General features: G+C 36.6%; 1 protein-coding gene and 1 long non-coding RNA gene across 2 annotated transcripts in view; one reads left to right on the top strand and one right to left on the bottom strand.

Annotated features, from left to right (window-relative positions):
* LOC107562679 (chondroitin sulfate synthase 1) overlaps positions 1 to 17,059 on the bottom strand; it is a 95,301-nt gene that overhangs the window by 63,898 nt on the left and 14,344 nt on the right. The gene's annotated exons all lie outside the window — the stretch shown is intronic.
* LOC107562911 (uncharacterized) overlaps positions 15,277 to 17,059 on the top strand; it is a 21,695-nt gene continuing 19,912 nt past the window's right edge. The window contains exon 1 of the long non-coding RNA XR_001606050.1: positions 15,277 to 15,286. This is a non-coding gene — a long non-coding RNA (uncharacterized lncRNA). The remainder of the gene's footprint in view (positions 15,287 to 17,059) is intronic.

Here is a 17,059-nt window from a genome sequence, read left to right as displayed (position 1 = left end):
TCCAGCTGCGAAACTCTCTCTGGCCTTTTTGTTCCAACTGTTTGTTGTGCATGAGGGAAGAAAAAAAGACATGAAAACAAAAGTCAGCTCTGGAAAGGCAGCGACCTCGACGGGAGGGCGTAGCAGCGAAGTGGGCGGCGATTAGCAGAGCTATAGTTCTGTGGTGGTGCTGCGAGCCAAGAGGCACATTAGATTTAGTGGTAATCCGAGTTCGGCTCCTGTTTCCTGAGGCTTTGCTCCCTTGCAGATCTAGGCCGTGCTATCTGTAGGGAACCTATGATCTCCGAATCACGGAATCCAGGCATAAAAATGGAATTTATAAAAATGGAAAAGTTAAATGTTGTGGAATTTTGCACATTTTAAATAAATAAATCAAAAGTAGGGCCACTGGAGTAGTGTCTGTGAATATTAAACTGAAAAAGACGATTTTAATATGAAGTCTGCATGTTCTGCATGCCTCTGTGCGAACGAGTGGCGCAGTTTCATCTACTACATGTTCAAGAACATTTGACGCTTGTGGTGTTTTTAGCATCTGCCATCTCACTATATGAAGACATGAACACAAAAACTCCATCTCCAGAGCTGCTCTGAGAGTAACTTCATGAGAATTTCACTATTTAATTTGAGAAAACTATCATGAAATACACACTGAAATTCAAAGGTCTTTACTACAGCCAGCCAAAATAAAAGTTTGGTTTAACCTGAAGAAATTATGACAAAAATATATTACTTTTGTAAAACAGAATGTACATCTGAAATTAATATATTTTATATTGTTATTAATAATACTTTGAACTATACATTCAATTGTACAAAAGTAGTATATTTATTAGGGCTGTCAGTTTAACGCATTAACTTAAAGGGGTCATATGATGCGATTTCAAGATTTCCTTTCTCTTTGGAGTGTTACAAGCTGTTCGTGAATAGATAAGATCCCTGAAGTTGCAAAGACTAAAGTCTCAAAACCAAAGAGATATTCTTTATCAAAGTTAAGACTCTGCCACGCCCCCCTAAAACTAGGGTTGCACCGGTTGACCGGCCATAAATCGGAACCGGACGGTTTTTGCTTATAATGCGCGATCGGCAACCGGCCGGTTTTTTGTATTTTTTTTGTCCGATTTTTCCGGAAGTGTGCACCGAGGCGCCAGCAGAAAAAATACCACGCAGAGCAAGCTCACTGTTGGCGATGCACGATGGAAATGCAGAGCTAGCAGTCTGAGGCACAGATACCAAGAAGCGAACAGCCGTTGGTGTATTGGTGCACAAATAAGAGCCACTTTCCTGCACTCGCTGAAGTTGCGCGAGTGTAACGTTACCTGTCCGCGCCCTGCACAAGCGTGAACGTTATAATAATAATAATAATAAAAACAACATTAAAGAGAGTTCACCCAAATTTTTTTAATTCTGTCATCATTTATTTTCACGTCCCTCATGTCATTTCAAACCGTTCTTTTGTGGAACATAAAAGAAGGTATTTTCAAAGACTATAGAATACCCTTAAAGGGACTTTGGTATTTTGAAGACTGTTGGTAACAAAGCTGTTTTGGTTACCAATGACTTACATTGTATGAACAAACAATACTGAGATGTTGCTCAGATCTTATTTGATTTTATGTTGCATAGTTTACGTTAGGCCGTTGTAGCCTAAATGTTTGTGTGTAATAATTTTTTTGTTGAATCAAATAAAATATTTCTGAAGCTACAATTTGTAATGTCTACATCAGGGGTGCCCAACCCTGCTCCTGGCGATCGACTCTCCTGCAAAGTTCAGCTCCAACCCTAATCAAACACACCTGAAGCAACTAATTAAGGTATTCAGGATCACTTAAAAATGAAAGGCAGGTGTCTTTGATTAGAGTTGGAGCTAAACTTTGCAGGACAGTCGATCGCCAGGAGCAGGGTTGGGCACACCTGGTCTACATGATACTTTCTCATTTAACAGAATTTTTAAATAAATATTTTCTGGGTATTTTCACAGTCAAATTTATTTTGCGATTAATTAATCAAAACATCATGTAACTAATTCGATTAGAAATTTGAATCGACTGACAGCCCTAATATTTATTATTATTATACATTCACTTCAATATCACTAAAAAGTATAATAATTTATTAAAACATTTTTAAAGAATCATACAATAATCAACCAATTTATGTCAGTTTTAATTTAAACAGTAATAAACCTCTATTGTGTAGCATTTAGCCAAAAAAACTACAATTAACAAAAAAAATTTGTTTGCCAAATAATAATTTATTACTTTATTAACATTAATAGGGCCTGTAAACATTCATTCATTTTCTATTTCTTAATTTCTGTCTTTTCTGTTTTCATTTTTCTGGATTCTATTTTGTTGGTTTAATTTTAACAACCAAACATGTCTAATCAATTGAATTTCAACAGTTTGTTAATTTATGAATTAAATTGATTAGACATGATTTTTTTGGCTATTTAATTAAACAATTAAAACTTAAGAATCCAGGTAAATACAAAAAAACAATATATATAAAAATCAAATTAATTGTTTAATTTAATTAATCAGAAAGCACAGACTTTGTGAAAAAAACAAATAAATAAATAAAATGGATTTAATTTAACAGGGCCCTAAATCAGCTACCACAGGGAACCGTGAGAGAACTAGCACCTTACAGATCAGGTTCAGAGGAGATACAGTGAGAATCTATACCATCAGTGAGCTTCCTTTCTGCCCTGTAAAAATAATCCAGGCTTTACCTAATCTCTTCACCAGCTTAAACAGTCTCGGGCAAGATGACACCCGTATGTCCTTTAAACACACACGGCCTGCACAGAGCAATCGGAGCGAACCTGATAGCCACCAACACAGGAAGCTGAGAAGGTCTGACGAGAAAGTCAATACAAAGACCTACTTCCCAGCTGGACAAATGGCAATATCCTGATCAACGTTCTCAAGACATTTCTATTCTCTTCATATTTGGAGAATTTCCTCTTGGAAAACCAGCAGGTGCAAAAGCAGCAGGAAAGCTTTGACAGACTGCTGGTTCACTGCGATATCAAACCGCTTAAACCTTATGATAAACTAAGAAATCTCAAAGTAACTCTTCTGCAAGAACATCAAACTGTCATTTCATCGCAGCTCATAATTATGCATGACATTTTCCTCACTGCTTCAGAAAAAAGAAATAGTAAATTAGCATATTTACTTGCTTGGATGTGCATTCCTTACCTCAGCTGCTATGAAAATGTTAAACCATATTTTAAAAATTCACAATGACTACTAGTGTCACGCTATTCCAGAAAAATTATTATTATTGTTGTTATTATTACATCATTTCAGTAATTTGTGTATTTAATTTGCTACCATGGAAAAAAAGATTCCAATTAGAGGTCGACCGATAGTGGATTTTGCCGATACCGATAGCTAGGTTGAACCACACTGGCCGATACCGATTAATTAACTGATAGTTTTAAAATTGATACTGAACAAAAACTAAAATAGTGCTTTATGTTGATTTAAATCACCAAACGGACACAAGTTTACTTCAAGAATGAACAATTTGGCATGGATGAGTTTGAAGTTCGGTGTTTAAAAAACGGAGCAAACTGAAAGAGAAAGCGCGACCTATATTATAGCTCTATAAATGAAGCACACAGACTTTATTAGAGCCACAGAAAGACAAACGTTTTGCTGAAAATGCACAATACACAATTCATTATGTACATTAACAACGATTCGGGACCAATATAATGTAATTTAATGGAAAACTATGTGAATGGCGCTCTGTGGCACGGCAGGATTTTCTGTCGGCTGCATTTAAATCCGCGTCTGAAGTTTCCCGCTCTGTTCAGCGTGCAGTATCACGTGTCTAAACAAATAGCACGTGCTGTCAGTGATTTCAACCACTAGAGGCCGCTCTCGCACTGTGTAATGACAGCAGACCCTTCTCAGCCGCTCCAGCAATGGACGCAACCCAGAAAACTATCGGCATGGATTTTTGTCGATAACCGATAGTTCCAGCAATCAACTATTGGTGCCGATTAATTGGCAAAACCGATACATCGGTCGACCTTTAATTCCAATATTATACACTTATATTATAAACTTGTATTAATTTATAAAATTACACTTATAGAATGAAGTACATTAATTATATGCATAATAACACATTTAAATGTATTATTTAGTTGTTAATTTCTCACAAAGATATTTTGTATGACTTCAGAAGACAAAAATAAGTCTTACAGACGATGCATATGATGCTTTTGCATTTGTGAAGCTTAAATGCTTTAACCCTGATCACTGCAACCGCAGAAAGTAATTAATACCATCTTCAAAACCTCTGCATGTTTCATGGAATTAAGTCATATGGGTCTGGGACGACACGAGTGTGAGGAAATGATTACATAATTTAATTTCTGACTGAAATATTCCTTTAATGCTTCACTTTCAGCTGAATCCGACAGACCGGAAACAAATGGTGCATCCTAACAATTCCCATCCGCTCCGGCCGTCACGGGCAGAACGGCGCGAGGAAAGAACTGCTGGCATTTTGGTGGAGAACGCCGACTTCTAAAAGAGGAAGAGGGTGTGTCTGGGAGCTGTTTGATCTCACTAAACACGGACAGAGCCGAGACATGTGCTGACATCAGCATCTCCTCCACCGTGCCCATTTCTTTTCCCTCTCCTGCTGCAAGATCCTTCGCTTTTTGCTCCTTTCTCATCTCTTTGATTCTGCTATTTGTTGCTAATTCTTCCCTATGATTTCCATAACTTTTTTGCTTAGAGTTTCTCTAAACTGCCTCAGTCTCCCTTATCCTCATTTCGTTCACATTCCTCCGTCTGACAGGAATGACAGATTCTGTCTGGTCCTCAACAGATCAGACGTGATCTAAATATCCACTGCTCAATGAAGCCCATTCACAAAACCTGCAGCATCACCATCAAACCGTCTCACTAACAGTCTGCTTTATTCACAAACTTCTCAAATCTGTGAACATAATATCAAAGTTTGAAACAAATGAATCATACTAGAAGGACAAAAACGTCATAATAAGTTAATAAAGAAATGCAATGTACAGATCTTGAAGTTGTGCTAGAGATCCTGAGCTACATTCTGCAATATCCAGGCCAATTACCCACTAATGTATATATATTTTTTTAATTACTTGGAATGACCAGTAATAATAAACGTTAATTACAGTAATTCTGTGTAAAAATTCACTGAAATTCATGTAAATGTAAAATATATAAATGTATATCTATATTTAACAGTTCGTTCTGGTTCTCAAATCTGATTGGTCGAGAACCGTGAGATATTTTACTGGTATCGACACAGGAACGCCCTTTCACCGTTTGCATCACTCCGCTTCCAGTATTTCTCACAGCGAGTGTCATGGCGGATGCCCAAATCCACAAAAATAAAAAAATAATACTGTTTTTGCGTCAGGGAACGTAGTTTTAAGAATTTTTTAGGCTAGAATGCACTTGTTTAGACTTCAAATATACGGTTTGTTAATAAAGATAACATCTATTTGAAAATTTGCTTTGACATTTTTGGAGACGTGAGCTCCAGGGCGTCAGCGGGCATTCAGCGCTCATGAACCCACCGAGAGTAGCCTCACCTCGGCCAGATCTTCTGGAATTTGCAGCTGGCTCTGATGCCTCTATAGTGGTTAAACAGGAGATAGAATTCTTTTTGAGTAAATCTGACAGGCAGTCTTTGGTTTCATTAATCTATTATTTGTTCCAGAGCAAATAGTTTCGGCTGAAGGCAAAATCTCATCACGTTATATTTTATGTAACTTTAATGCTGTATATTAGAGCATGGCTTTTATGATGGCTGTTGTCGTTGTTGATTATTCAATAAATAATATTTTATATACATAGTAGTATGTAGTATTGGGAAACAGTGTGTGTGTTCGTGATGGTGATTCAAGTGACATTGTTCCGCCACTAAATGGCGACAAGTGACTGTTTTACAATTCAGAAGTAAAGACTTTTATATTGAAAGAGACTGAAACATAAGTTATTTTTACTTTTAATAACAGCTTGTAAGATGCAATTAACAAATGCAGTGAGCAGCGCTGTCATTGGAAATCATCCTTAACGGATGAAAGGATGGTACGACAAAGATATCGCTTTCCTCAGCGGACATTCAAACTAATGTTTTATTGTGAATATGAGACTGAGCTGAAGAATAACTGCTGTATCAGATGCAGGAAATCACACTCGCTCAGTCCATGTCTCTCTCACAATACTCTACATAATACAGTGAGCTTTTAAAACCGTAATACAATAAGTTTTTAATGAAGCAACTCAACGTTCCTTCGTTACTAGTTCTAAAGTGACGTTTTTTAAATTAGTAACGGAGGCTTGAGCTCAGCTGTTAAACGGTCAAACTGAGATTTGAATATGTGGTGGAAAGAAGTAGTTCCGCACAAAAGGGTTTTTAAAAGACACTCCATTGTTGTTTTTCTTATATATTTATACTCGTGCCGTCGAACTGTTGTATAAACGCAATATCACTCTCGTACTCGAGTCATACCGACTCTATATCAGCGGCTGTGATTGCATCCGGCACTAGGCCACTGATATAGAGCCGGTATCGCTCTCGTACTCGAGTGATATTGCTCATGTATATATAAAATATATAATAAATATATTTATATAAAATACAATAGCATAGATATTACATAGATATACAGTAAAATTTACAATAACATCTAATTTGTTAATGTTAACTAGAATAGCTAACATCAACAATTAAACAATGTATTTTAATTATTAGAATTAGTTCATATTAGCTAATATTAACGCATATAAACACATTAATATTCACGATGTTGATGAAAGTGTTGCACCGATTTTAGAAGAAAATATAGAGCCGAGATGAATACATTAATATTGATCAAATATGACCAGTAATAATAAACGTTAATTACAGTAATTCTGTGTAAAAATTCACTGAAATTCATGTAAATGTAAAATATATAAATGTATATCTATATTTAACAGTTCGTTCTGGTTCTCAAATCTGATTGGTCGAGAACCGTGAGATATTTTACTGGTATCGACACAGGAACGCCCTTTCACCGTTTGCATCACTCCGCTTCCAGTATTTCTCACAGCGAGTGTCATGGCGGATGCCCAAATCCACAAAAATAAAAAAATAATACTGTTTTTGCGTCAGGGAACGTCGTTTTAAGAATTTTTTAGGCTAGAATGCACTTGTTTAGACTTCAAATATACGGTTTGTTAATAAAGATAACATCTATTTGAAAATTTGCTTTGACATTTTTGGAGACGTGAGCTCCAGGGCGTCAGCGGGCATTCAGCGCTCATGAACCCACCGAGAGTAGCCTCACCTCGGCCAGATCTTCTGGAATTTGCAGCTGGCTCTGATGCCTCTATAGTGGTTAAACAGGAGATAGAATTCTTTTTGAGTAAATCTGACAGGCAGTCTTTGGTTTCATTAATCTATTATTTGTTCCAGAGCAAATAGTTTCGGCTGAAGGCAAAATCTCATCACGTTATATTTTATGTAACTTTAATGCTGTATATTAGAGCATGGCTTTTATGATGGCTGTTGTCATTGTTGATTATTCAATAAATAATATTTTATATACATAGTAGTATGTAGTATTGGGAAACAGTGTGTGTGCTCGTGATGGTGATTCAAGTGACATTGTTCCGCCACTAAATGGCGACAAGTGACTGTTTTACAATTCAGAAGTAAAGACTTTTATATTGAAAGAGACTGAAACATAAGTTATTTTTACTTTTAATAACAGCTTGTAAGATGCAATTAACAAATGCAGTGAGCAGCGCTGTCATTGGAAATCATCCTTAACGGATGAAAGGATGGTACGACAAAGATATCGCTTTCCTCAGCGGACATTCAAACTAATGTTTTATTGTGAATATGAGACTGAGCTGAAGAATAACTGCTGTATCAGATGCAGGAAATCACACTCGCTCAGTCCATGTCTCTCTCACAATACTCTACATAATACAGTGAGCTTTTAAGGAATTTGCAGCTGGCTCTGATGCCTCTATAGTGGTTAAACAGGAGATAGAATTCTTTTTGAGTAAATCTGACAGGCAGTCTTTGGTTTCATTAATCTATTATTTGTTCCAGAGCAAATAGTTTCGGCTGAAGGCAAAATCTCATCACGTTATATTTTATGTAACTTTAATGCTGTATATTAGAGCATGGCTTTTATGATGGCTGTTGTCGTTGTTGATTATTCAATAAATAATATTTTATATACATAGTAGTATGTAGTATTGGGAAACAGTGTGTGTGTTCGTGATGGTGATTCAAGTGACATTGTTCCGCCACTAAATGGCGACAAGTGACTGTTTTACAAGTCAGAAGTAAAGACTTTTATATTGAAAGAGACTGAAACATAAGTTATTTTTACTTTTAATAACAGCTTGTAAGATGCAATTAACAAATGCAGTGAGCAGCGCTGTCATTGGAAATCATCCTTAACGGATGAAAGGACGGTACGACAAAGATATCGCTTTCCTCAGCGGACATTCAAACTAATGTTTTATTGTGAATATGAGACTGAGCTGAAGAATAACTGCTGTATCAGATGCAGGAAATCACACTCGCTCAGTCCATGTCTCTCTCACAATACTCTACATAATACAGTGAGCTTTTAAAACCGTAATACAATAAGTTTTTAATGAAGCAACTCAACGTTCCTTCGTTACTAGTTCTAAAGTGACGTTTTTTAAATTAGTAACGGAGGCTTGAGCTCAGCTGTTAAACGGTCAAACTGAGATTTGAATATGTGGTGGAAAGAAGTAGTTCCACACAAAAGGGTTTTTAAAAGACACTCCATTGTTGTTTTTCTTATATATTTATACTTGTGCCGTCGAACTGTTGTATAAACGCAATATCACTCTCGTACTCGAGTCATACCGACTCTATATCAGCGGCTGTGATTGCATCCGGCACTAGGCCACTGATATAGAGCCGGTATCGCTCTCGTACTCGAGTGATATTGCTCATGTATATATAAAATATATAATAAATATATTTATATAAAATACAATAGCATAGATATTACATAGATATACAGTAAAATTTACAATAACATCTAATTTGTTAATGTTAACTAGAATAGCTAACATCAACAATTAAACAATGTATTTTAATTATTAGAATTAGTTCATATTAGCTAATATTAACGCATATAAACACATTAATATTCACGATGTTGATGAAAGTGTTGCACCGATTTTAGAAGAAAATATAGAGCCGAGATGAATACATTAATATTGATCAAATTAGTCAGAATATCTAATTAATAAATAAATGTATAAATAAGCAATAGATACATAAAACTTCACATGTGAATGACAGGCAAAGAAATCGCCACATTTGGGCCTAATAGTTCAGTTGCGCTGTATTTGTATGTCAACAAGCTGCATCCCAGTGTAGCTGCATGACATTTGCTTTGTCACTGTAACGACCAAAAACATTTAGTTATGCAACTGGAGTGAAATTATAATCGAAACACACTGGTTTTGCGGACAGGAGATGTTCGGAGTTCATTTAGTGTTCATAAACAAGCCAAAAACCTTGCAAAAAGCTCTGAAACCAATCAAAATGCACCCAAAAGCTGAGAGAAACCATAATGGAGTGTGACATGACTCTTTTTGCACAATTTAGGACAATACAAGCATGAATCTGGAGATGTGCGTGCTTTTGTTCCTCACTAGCGTCATCTCGGCTGCAAGGACGTTCTTTCTGCTCACAATGGCCTTCAGCGCATCATTCGAGCTGCCAAAACATTGCGAAGGCCGATGTGTGAGTCATTTGCATGAGGTAAACACTTACCCACCAACTAGTCAACTAGTAAAAACAAGTATCTGTGCAAGCCCTCAGAGTAATGTGGAGGAGATGTGATTGTGCTTGCCGTTTATGATGAAATAGTAATTTCGAACCAAAAACAGAGGCAGCATCCTTTTCAATTTCATAAAAATACTGTTGACACGTTGATCAATGGCTCTTTTATCCCATTTAATGATCCACTTTGAAAAGAAAAACAGCAGCTTTCAGTGCAATCAATTATTAATGGCCCTCCAGAATCCCTATTGGGAGTTTTAAGTGGTCTGAAATTCTTCAAGTGAATGCTGAGACTCGTTTAATTGCTTTGGTAGTAACTCACGGCATTGGCCAAAAGCTCTTCAGGCGGGAGAGATTGACACAAAAAAGGCACAAAATAAAAGTTCAGCAAATCTGCAACACAGATTGCGCATTTAAAGGTAGAGTTTAGTCTGCCTCGGACTGGACAAACTAGGACAAAAAAGTTAAAAAGCGCATGCCAAAGGGGGAAAAAACCAGCCCAAACAGGAAAAGGTAGCTCCTGGATTGCCTTTGGAGAGAGCAGCAAAGCTCTTAATAAGCCTGCTGGTGGAAATGAGGGGTTCAAATGGCATGCTAAAGGACTTCCTCTAAAGGAAAGTGTCAAACGGTGACAAACGGCGGTGAACACGGCCAACAAACCACCCACAGAAGCCAGGGAACACAAAGAGACAGCCAATGAAGCGTTATCTCCTGCTATTGATATCTGACGACACTGTAATTGCTCTCACTATGAGTAAATATATTAAACTATGAGTTCAAATAAATATTTTAACAAATAAATGTTATTAAATATTTGATACATTTTTTACATTTTTAATTAAAAATAGTATAAAAAAGTCAATATTTTAACAAAATAAATATAATTAAATATATTTTAAAAATAAAAATTAACACTATCATCATTAAATAAATAAATATTCAATATTTAATAATAATAATACATTTTAATAGCCTAAGTAAATAACTAAATCAAAAAAAATAAGACCAGAACAGATTTTTATTAAATAAATAAATATTCCAGTAGTTTTGCACATCCCTGCACAACAATTAAAAAAAACAGGAAGACGACAAAATCAGCAAACAAAGTATTTCATTGATACAATCTTCACTGTGTTCATCTCGGTCAATGAAATTACTGTCACTTCCTCTTTTAAAGAGGGTCTTTAGGGAACTGTCAACTATTAAGAGTTTAAAATGTACAATATTATACCACAACACATATCTTACCAAACTCTCTTACAAACTCAAAATGGCTGTATTACATCAGAACTTCCTAATGTCTGAAGCTACATGAACCATTACTACATAATCATGTACTATAGCATGAAGAAAGGAGGCTTCATTCCAACGCCAAGTCATGTTTAAATCTAGAGAGCCTGTGCATAATCATCAATAACAGGCCAGTTTCCTGCCAGGTAGACAGGCTTCAAAGACAAACATCTGAGTGTATAATTGAGGCTGTAAGGTTGAGGGATTTTAAAGCACGAGGCAATCAGTCGGCAGCTAGCCAGTCATTCCCTACAGCATTCCTGAAGTGGCACACACTGAGCTCGCTGTGGGAGAGAAACAGAGAAGAGACATGAAGTTTGGGGATTTAAAGGGGCCACGTCTGAAACTTCTGTAGCATCAGCAGTCAAGTTCTTACACCAAACTGCCAAAATTTAGTTGATCATGACCATTTTCCTGCCTCTCTGACTATTACAATTGACCCTTCGCAAAAACCCGTGCTCCTTAGTTACTGTTGCTATGTCCGACAAGCCATGCCTCTCTCACACTACACACCATGTTCTCATGCAGTATAAAATACATGGCGGAGCAAAGAGGAAACTGACAACAAGCTGACAGACAAGTCAGAGCAGGTTACTTCTGGTATGAAACAAGGTCTCAGCTTTAAAATTTTGTATTTTAAGAAATTCAAACAATAAATACCGTTTTGTGGCTCTTTAATGTATCGTGACAGATCACTGCATAGCCTCAGTTCAAGTGGCATGTGAATCGATCGTCTTTTCATATTTACTTAAAGCACAAAATAAACATGAATGAACGAACATCAGAGCGTATTTTATTTAAACCGCTGAAAACAACGTCAATACACACAATTTTTCAAGTTCAAATCCACCGACCTTAATCTACTCTCCTGTCTGATTTGTTTATCGGGCAAGATGGCAGATTCGATGTTATGATTGGTCAGATCGCCTGTCAATCAAGCTCTTTGCAAACAGTCAATTATGAAAACTTTCTGTAAATGTACTCTCCCTCAGGCCATCCAGGATGTAAATGAGTTTGTTTCTTCATGGGAATCGATTTGGAGAAATTTAGCATCACATCACTTGCTCATCAATGGATCCTCTGCAGTGAATGGGTGCCATCAGAATGAGAGCCAAACAGCTGATAAAAATATCACAATAATCCACAAGTAATCCACACCACTCCAGTCCATCAGTTAACATCTTGTGAAGTGAAAAGCTGTGTGTTTGTAAGAAACAAATCCATCATTAAGGCATTTTGAATTTCAAACTTACAAGTGAAAACGGTTCAAAACAGCTCTAACCAAATACGTGGGTGGATTTTGATGTGAGAGCATTTATTATGGATTATGGACTCATGTTTTGGCCAGAAGCAACCGTTTAACGTTAAAACGCCTTAATGATGGATGTGTTTCTTACAAACACAGTTTTGTTTGAACAAAATGTTAACTGATGGACTGGAGTGGTGTGGATTATTGTGATTGTTTTTATCAGCTGTTTGGACTCTCATTCTAACGGCACCCATTCACTGCACTTTCACTTTCTCAATATCTGTTCCAATGGAAAAATACAAAAACTCATCTACAGCTTGGCTGGCCTGAGGGTGAGCACATTTTCAGCAAATTTTCATTTTTAGGTGAACTATTCCTTTAAACTGTGCTATTTTTCCACATAAAGATAAATAATTTATGCAAAACCTAAATAGCACATCTGGATTATTAAATCAACTTTACTGATTTGTATCAACTACTGAATTTTAGTATTGCATCAACACTTGTACTTACCACTAGGCTTGCCGCGATAGACGGTGCTGACGGTGTTAAGCCGCAACACCGGTTACGTCACTTGCCCACCGCTGCACCGACCCCCACCATCGTTTAGATTTTTTTATAGTAATAAAAATAATTTAGTTCAGTAAAAGAACAGACACTACAATTAAAAACTGAACGCGGCTGCTCAATGCAGCGTGCCGAACGACAGTCGCATCACAGATCAGATTTCATTTATCCAGTGAGGAGAGTGAGTCCGGCTGACTGACAAGAAGAGTGAGGTGAGACAGACAAGACGATCGCGGATGATTTAGTTTCGAAACTAAATGCAAAAGCGCCTGTTTGGCAGTATTTTGGATTTTGAAAAGCCTGTTGACTTTTACCGTTTATCTAAGGTGATTTTGGAAGTTTTTTTAAACATAAATTTCTTATTTAATTGGTTCCACAGTGTTTGCTGATTTTTACTTTACTTAAACTTTGTGTCATTTATTTTATTTGACATCAAGGTTTATGCCGTGCCTCCAAGCTTTCTTATTCGTTTTGCTAATAAACTTTCTACGTTTTTATTTATTTGGTTATACTGTATATTATACATGTTTACTTATTTCCAATTTTGTATGGGCTACCTATTTAAACTTTATATAAGTTATTTGTTATTTTATATTAGGCATAGCTTATTTTTATTTGTTTTGTTAATAAAAGTTCTATGTTTTATATATAGGCTAAAGTGAGTTTGACGTTGTATTTTGTTGTTGCATTCAAGCAATTGACGGCGAATTGACGCTAATTCATAAGAAAGTGATAGTAAAATGCGCACGGTGCTTTTAAGCGATTTAAAAGTGAAGGAAAGCGAGGAAAAGCCCCTGCCCCCACAGTGATACCGGTATTATCGGTGCTAACACACGTCGCTTAACCAGTGGGAAAATTACCTCACCGTCACAACCCTACGTACTAATACAAGTAGAAAAGAAACCGGAACAAAAAACATTAAAATGCTAAATGCAACAACAGTGCCAAAGAAATGAGGCACAGAAGTCATTCCTCCAGGCGTCCAATCAAAGTGAAGTATGAGTCACATCATGCTTCCTCTTCAGCTCAATGTGTCAGCCTCAGGTGCAAAAACTGCCCTTTGCAAACAAGAGCCATTTTTTACAGCAGCACATTTACTGCATCACCTGATGACTTTACCCTCAAAGATCACATGAGAAACAGCTGAAGAACAAAAAACACACTGACTTTAAAACCCTCAAATTAATTGAATAAGAGCAGCGGTTGAAAGCAAAGTACATTGGTGAGGTAAAAATAGATAGGAGGCAGTTCCACAAAGACGCTCTTGTTCGAGGGTTTCTCGATGAAAACACGGAGGGTAAAAGAGCGAGAGACACAGAGACGCACTTATAAAGATAGCGCGGGTGCGAGTCAGCATCTCTCAGTGTCAGACCTGTAGGAAACAGATGCTGCTGGCTTTCATTCGCATTAGCTGTGCTTTGGCATGTCTGCCTGTTGGCATGGAAACGACGCCAAAACCACAAGAACTCCACTCAAGCCACGCAGAGCCATCCGTGCGCTTAGTGCTGCATACAAAACCTGCTTTGCTCCAACAGACAAGGTTTGATGCAAACCTATTACAAAAGATAACATCTTAAAGGTCAAAGCAAAATCTACTTTTGTCAATAGATTTTAGCAAATATAGCCGTCTTTGAATTGCTACACTACCATTGAAATGTTTTTCTAAAGAAATTAATACTTTTATTCAGCAAGCCAATGATGCAACAAATTGATCAAAAGCGACAGTAAAGATATTTATAAATTTCTAAATATTTATATTTCTCATAAATGCTGTTCTTTTGAACTTTCTATTAATCAAAGTATCATTAACAAAATAGTACCACAGTTTCCACAAAAATATTCACTGTTTCCAGCATTGATAATAATAATAAATGATGATGATAATAATAATAATAATAATAATAATAATAGGTAATCAGCATATTAGAAATAGAATGATTTCTGAAGGATCATGTGACACTGAAGACTGGAGGAATGATGCTGAAAATTCAGTTTTGCATCACAGGAATAAATTACATTTTGAAATATATTCAAAGAAAACTGTTATTTTAAATTGCAATAATATTCCACAACATTACAGTTTTTACAATAGTAATTTAAGTAAAGCCATTTCAAAAGCAGATCAAGTTATTTTTTGATGAAAGATAAGACAAACGTGACATTCTTTGCAAAGTGTATTAAGAAGGGAAAAGGGACATTTTAAATTGATCCATCAATCTACTTCCAAGGAATTATTGTAATCGACAAAAGCCTTTATAAAGGAAAAATGTGTGTTGGAAAGATAACAACATGAGAGAGTAACATTTGCAAGGATCTATAAAGAACAGAGACACGGTGAAAGTGGAAAGCTGCTGAGCTTGTGGAAAAACCCCTTTCATTCAGTTTCGCAATGAAATGATAAAGAACTGAATGATGATAATAATAATCCCATGAGACATGGCCTGCATCGCTCACAATGTCTGGAAAGTGTCCGGCAGAGCCAGACACTTTTTTTTTTGTCACAAAAAAATTAATTAATAAATTAAAAACCCGAAAAAGTTGTATTTATTTAATTTTTTGCACTGTCAAAAACAATCAATTAGGAAGGGGCTGACTAATGTTTTGATAGATGAAAACTAAATCTAAATAAAGAACTAAAACAACTCAACTGAAATTGAAGACAAAAATACAAACAAAGTGAAGTCTTTAAAGCTATGAGCGCAATATGACTCAGTAGACCAAACTATCGCAAAACAATGTGGAGTTTGTCCACTCAAAGGCCAACACAGACTTGGAAGCTCTTTGTGTTTATGAATAAGCTTGAATCAGTAGGTAATACGACTGATAAAGCACGCTACATAATCGCCAATGACTTGTGCAATCGTATCTGTACGCAAACAGCTGGAGAGATATTTACAGCTGTTACTCCACAGACGGAGCGTTTCAAGCTCGCTGGCTTTCATGCTCCAGCAAAACCCTTTAGCCTCTGTTTGTATGTATTTTTAAATGAAGCTAGTAAACATTTATTTGCTCATTGCAGCTATAATTTTAGCATCCTGCTCGGGAGCGCCGAGGAGCAACAGAATAACACATACAGGAGTCCAGCGGCCACAGGATGTCTGAAAATACACGAGGTTTGCCACATACACTGCAGTCTGCTGCGAAGAACTCGAATAAGTTGTGAGCCAGAGAGACAGAGACACCTCAATCTTTAAATTCTGGACATGAAGATCTACACGTCACGTTCAGTTGCTCCTCGTTAGACAGACAAATTAAAAACGTGCAAAGAGAACTGGAGACGGCGTGAAGCCATGTCTGGGGAAAGATAGCATCAGAACTTGTAAAACCTAATTATAGAGTAATAAAGGTCACGACTTGGAACAAAGACCAATGGTGAAGCCATGAGATGCTCTAACAGAGCTAAAGAAGAAACTATGCTATGAAGAGCTAATATTGTATCTTAAATCGAATCAAGCTCAGAGCATCAGATCATTGAGAATGTGTAATATGATTGAGTACTTGAGAGCTATCGAGGTCAACTGGGCTTTAACCCAAACATGAACAATCAAGCGTTTTCAAACTATATCTAGCGTTCTACTGCCATCTAAACTGAAATAAGTGGCCAATTTGGAGCAACTTCACATGGATTTCAATACATGCATAAACTGCAATACATAGCACACATACAGTGGGGCAAAAAAGTATTTAGTCAGCCACCAATTGTGCAAGTTCTCCCACTTAAAAAGATGAGAGAGGCCTGTAATTTTCATCATAGGTATACCTCAACTATGAGAGACAAAATGAGAAAAAAAATCCAGAAAATCACATTGTAGGATTTTTAAAGAATTAATTGGTAAATTCCTCTGTAAAATAAGTATTTGATCACCTACAAACAAGCAAGATTTCTGGCTCTCACAGACCTGTAACTTCTTCTTTAAGAGGCTCCTCTGTCCTCCACTGGTTACTTGTATTAATGGCATCTGTTTGAACTCGTTATCAGTATAAAAGACACCTGTCCACAACCTCAAACAGTCACACTCCAAACTCCACCATGGCCAAGACCAAAGAGCTGTCAAAGGACACCAGAAACAAAATTGTAGACCTGCACCAGGCTGGGAAGACTGAATCTGCAAT

This window comes from Sinocyclocheilus grahami, unplaced genomic scaffold, assembly GCF_001515645.1.
Source record: "Sinocyclocheilus grahami isolate Dianchi unplaced genomic scaffold, SAMN03320097.WGS_v1.1 scaffold24.1, whole genome shotgun sequence".
NCBI classification, from domain to species: Eukaryota; Metazoa; Chordata; class Actinopteri; order Cypriniformes; family Cyprinidae; genus Sinocyclocheilus; species Sinocyclocheilus grahami.
The sequence above is the reverse complement of the archived record's forward strand: the minus strand, read 5'-3'. Positions and strand labels throughout refer to the sequence as shown.